The 5,180-nt window shown below is 37.3% G+C and overlaps 1 pseudogene; it reads right to left on the bottom strand.

Moving 5' to 3' along the window:
• On the bottom strand, window positions 1–768 carry LOC110037530 (annotated as a pseudogene).
• Window positions 769–5,180: the final 4,412 nt, after the last annotated feature.

The raw sequence follows: 5,180 nt of genomic DNA, 5'->3' as shown, positions 1-5,180 counted from the left end.
CTATGAGTCCTGCACTTGGGAATGTTCTAGTCATCGAGTGTATTCATAGTCAAGGTGAACAAAAACTCTTTCTACAATGGGTAGAAGCTTGAGCTTCTCTTGCAATGCATCTACAATATCATGTGCTTCCCTAGGAAGCATATTAGGTGGCAAGATGATGTCCACCTTAATAAAGTAGAGAGAACCAAAGACGTACACCCTGTGATGGTTCTAGCATAGATTCGTTAGCTTTTGGAGAAACTTCAGAGGCCACGGTTTTCTCTATGAGGAAGCGCATGTCTTCTAGAGATATCATCAGTTAGGTTCTGATGGTATAGATGTCCAATAATATTGCTTTATAAGGGTCAATGCAATCTGTTATTTTAATGGCAAGAAGAGCAGTGAGGAGGCTAATCATGTTAATATCAAAAGAATAAAAAGTGCTCCTGCGCATAAGACCTTATGTTTTCATTTGTGAATGGTCGACAATAAAAAACAAGACAAGGATTTACAACGACTATGGATAGCATGATGTCCACAACCCATATCTCTTACCCATTTTTCAAGCAAATTCACTTTCATCAGAATAATTGAGCGTACAGATTCCATAATTATTTGGAGGCCAAGAGTTGCCATGACAGATGCAAACACAGAGAAACCTAACAGATGCATGTACTCATTATTAAATCCCACATGGGACAGAAAGGCTGCCGAAGAAAACTTGTAGGCGGTGGCTAGTTGGTAGATACAATAGGCCAATAGACATAACAGATTGGCAATTGCTTCCATCACTAAATTTTTCTTGTAATGGAGAGGTGATCTTCATGTTGGATAGATGATCAACAATAATAGACCAAAAAATTGAGATCTTGTTCACAACAGAGAAAGTGAGGAGAAAGATCAGCAGGTGAGGTGAACAAGTGGTTGGAATTGTCGGCTCGCGAGGAAGGGACAGTCACTATAATGTGGTTGTCAGCTTGAGAATATGGTCGATCAATGTGGCAAGGATACTAGCAAGGATAGCAAATAGGGTAAAGAAGTGGGTAGTGAGAAAAAAATATAGCTTAGTTTTTGAAGATAAAGTTATCGAGCTCTGCAGGTGGAGATCTATGCACTGGGAGAGTGTTCGAGGTCTAGAGATCTGAAAATGGAGAGTGTGTATAGATTTATGAGATGAGATAATTGATCATTTTGCATGCCCCCCCTATGTGTTCTTAGCTAGGTGTTTCTCTCTAAAGAATTTTTGTTCGACATTGCTGATCTTCCTGTTGACAACGCGATTCCATGCTCACCACACCTTTTAGGATGTTGAACCAAATCTATCCAGTAGACCATGCCCAAGGAATAGATTGTGCGAGGTAGAGAAAAGAGAGAGAGAGAGAGAGAGAGAGAGAGAGAGAGAGAGAGAGAGAGAGAGAGAGAGAGAGAGAGAGAGAGAGAGAGAGAGAGAGAGGAAGATAAGAAGAAGAAGACTTCCCTCTTAGGGCAAATCAAGGTGTTCCTGGGCTTGTGGACCAATTATATTTAAGAGAAGTAGAGATTATAAGTGGGGGGAGCCAAGAAGCTCCCTTACATGAAAGGGCTCTCCTATTTATAGATAATTGGAGGTCCAAAAAGTAAATTACAACATTACTCTTCTTTTAAGAGGGGGATATTATAATCTTTTATATTATTGTGCTATGTTAAAATTTCCTCTGTCGGAATCCTCCATCAGGGTAGATGTCCCTCAACTGAGTTCTTTGTTAGGGGAAAATGCCTTCGTCGGAGTCCTCATTTAGGAGGAAAATACTTTCATCTAAGTCCTATATCAGGGGAAAAAGTCCTTTTTTGGTATCCTCTATCATAAGGGAAAAGATTCTCTTCAAAGTCCTTCATTCAAAGGAAAGAGTTCCTTGTCAGAGTCCTCCGTTCGAAGGAAAAAATCAGCCGAGGTATCCATTTTGATGAGATGAAGCATCAAATTCCCTTGAGATCCTTGTAAACCATTTTTGAGTATACAGATGAAAATAAAAAACTCTCTAGACTCTATGATGAATTATAAAGGGTAGACTATCCTAGACTTAGGAAATAACATCCCAAGCCTGAATGTTTATGAATTTTCATCATCTTGGGGATGTTTGTATCTGTCAACTATAACCAACAACATAATCAGGAATCCTTCTTAAATGTTGTAGCATAGAGGATTTGTAGTTTCGTGGTAATCTAAAATGTCAACATCAATAATCATGGGTTCATCATTCTAAGATCTCAGAGAATAGGTTTATTTATTTTGCATGTTATAGTGCTTAGCACTAACTAAGGAACCTTTCAAACTAACTTAGGTTTCGATACTCAGACTAACATGGGATAAATGTATGATCCTCAGTCTGGTCTCTAAGTTAGCTAACCTAAGGTTCACGTCAGATATACTTAGGTTCTGTTCTTATTCTTTATCTTAATTTATTTTAAATATTATTTGAGATTCAATCTTTAATTTCTGTTTAATTTTAATTCCTAGGTTTGTCATTCAAGGTGAGATATCAAATTTTTCTTAAGTTTTTTAGTTTAATTCTACTTTGAATTTGATATGAATTCTTGTGGAGAAAATAATCTTATGAGGGACTTTCATCCTACTTTTTATTTTATATATTTTTTATTATTTTTTTGCTATTTTAAGAGTACACATGGAATATAAAACATAAATCTAGGCATGAAAATATCATATTTTTAGCCTGGATTACACTTGCATCAAGTTTGAGCTGAGGTATGGTATAAGCAGTCAGCTGATTTAGGCAGGGGATGAACTTGGGTTTGATCTGAGTTGGACTTAGGTTGACCTGGGTTGGATCTGGATTGACCTGAGTTGGACTTGGGTTGACTTGATTTGGACCTCAATTGACCTTGGATAGACATGGGTTGACATAGATTGACCTGGGTTGGACCATGGTCGACTTAGGTTAGACCCGGGTTGGACGAGGGTCGAACATGGTAAGGATCTCGGTTAACCTAGGATAGACGTAAATTAACTTTAGCTAGACCTAGGCTGAACCTAGTTGACCTGGGTTGGACTTAGGTTGACTTAGGTTAGACCTAGATTAACTTGGGTTGAACTCGGGCTGATCTAGGTTTGACTTGGTTTGATCTGGGTTGGACTTGGGTTGACCATTGTTTGACCAAGATTGACTTAGGTTTGACCTAGGTCGACCTGGGTTGACCTAGGTAAGGTTTAGGTTGAGTCAGGTCCGGTCTAGGTTGGATCATATTATGCTGGTTTAAGTTAAGTCAGTGTTAGGCCAGGTTCAATTGTCCTGAGAAAACCCAAACCCAATCATAATCCAAGGCTATTGAGTTGGGTTAGCCTAGCTTAAACCTAAACTTAAGAACTACTTAAACTTAAATTAAAGGGCAGAGAAGAGAGAACTTAACTAAAAGAAGACTGACCGGAGGATGAATCTCGCTGGAGAAATTCCTTCCTTCTTTCTTTTCTCTGTGCAATTCTTCACTACAATGGAGTCTGAAGAAAAGGGAGAGGACTTGAGTTAGAATTAGAATTTCAAGGGAGGGAGAACTCACGCCTATTTATATATCGAGGCCATTTGTGTCCATCAATTGAGTAGTTATTTGATGACCCAGATCATTCCACCTATTGGAGGTGCCATGGATCCTTGCTGGCGAAGTGACATGATGATTCATCATCAGATCCAAGGACAAAGGCTACAAAAAAGTGGCATGGCTCGACACGTGGTCACGCCTGCATCAGGCATGTGATACCCCAGAGTATATTGGGATGTGATCGTGTGAAAACTAGGCATGATCACATTGGGGTGTATCGGGTTTTGACCATGCCTGGACTAGCTGTGATCACACCTAGGACAATGTTATCAGGCTAGGCCGCCAAAAATTAGTGTACTATACTCGAACCGAAAGAGACTATACCAGGCTAACATGTAACATAAACATGTGTCATATGTGACAAAAAATGAGGTCAATAACGACATTCATAAATTTTGTTAGATTTGGTTGCATCGGGTTAAGGGCACCATAAGGGAGATTACACCTCGCCCGAGTGGAAACCAAAATACTCATTCAAATGATAAGGACAAGCGATGTATGATGTTTGGCAAATGTTTCAAATATGACTTCTATAGATTTTAAAGCCTAGAAAAAAGCAAGCATGGAGAAATAAAATTTTCACACATAACATATCTAAGAATATAAGTATCAAGAAAAAAATATTTCATACACTTGCATATGTAAGCATCAAGCCTAAATTTTATCATACATCATAAAGCTCTCATTCTGCATAATGCTTAGAGTACTGCTTAGGGTGGAACCACGTGTGGTTTAGGTTATCCTGCCCTGATTTTCTCATTAAGTAAAAAATTTGGAGTAGAATTTGATAATGATGAAGAAATATTATAGCCACTTAAACCCATTGGGAAACCCACAGTTCATAAAATTAAATCATTTGTTGGATCCAGAACTAGAAGTGGGGGTACTACTGATAGACCTTCTACATTAGCTGCAGGACCATCTACTTATGGTATTATTTCACTTGAAAATATTATAGAGTAGTTGATGATTCAACAATCAGATATAATGACTTTGCAGAATATAATAGGGGTTTGGAATCAAGGAATGCTCATAATGAATAATATCAGCATAAAAGAGTTCAAGATTGATATTGCATATCAAGAGGATATAGTTAGATATCTTAGGGATGATCATATTGTAGATGTTCCCACATGGCCCAATTTTAAGCCTTATGTGCAAGATAACTTTGAAGATGAAGAAGACGAAGAAGAAGAGGAAGATGATTAATGATGATTTATTGGGTATTATCTATTTTCACTTATTGCAGTTTGATTTGTTTTATTGTTGTTGTTATGCTTTGGACATTTAGGTGAATTGTAAGTGGTATTATTAAAAATTTTTATGTGTATAGATGTAAATTATTTTAGCATATTTTTCTTTCGTTAATTTACTATGTATGTTCTTAATTCACCTTTTCTTAGCAATTTATGTAGATATATTATGCTTCATTTAATGTTTTAATACATGTACTATTTAAATTGGTACCTGCAATGTGTCAGAGCCAAAATTCTTGTTCAGAACCCTCTACAGGTTAGTCTTATTTTTATGCATTTACTCTTTTCGTTCCACCTACATTTTTTGTACTGAATGCTTTACTTATTAAAATTCTAAGTTTGGGGGAAAGAAAA

This window comes from Phalaenopsis equestris, unplaced genomic scaffold (genome assembly GCF_001263595.1).
Source record: "Phalaenopsis equestris unplaced genomic scaffold, ASM126359v1 Scaffold220620, whole genome shotgun sequence".
Lineage (NCBI taxonomy): Eukaryota > Viridiplantae > Streptophyta > Magnoliopsida > Asparagales > Orchidaceae > Phalaenopsis > Phalaenopsis equestris.
The sequence above is the reverse complement of the archived record's forward strand: the minus strand, read 5'-3'. Positions and strand labels throughout refer to the sequence as shown.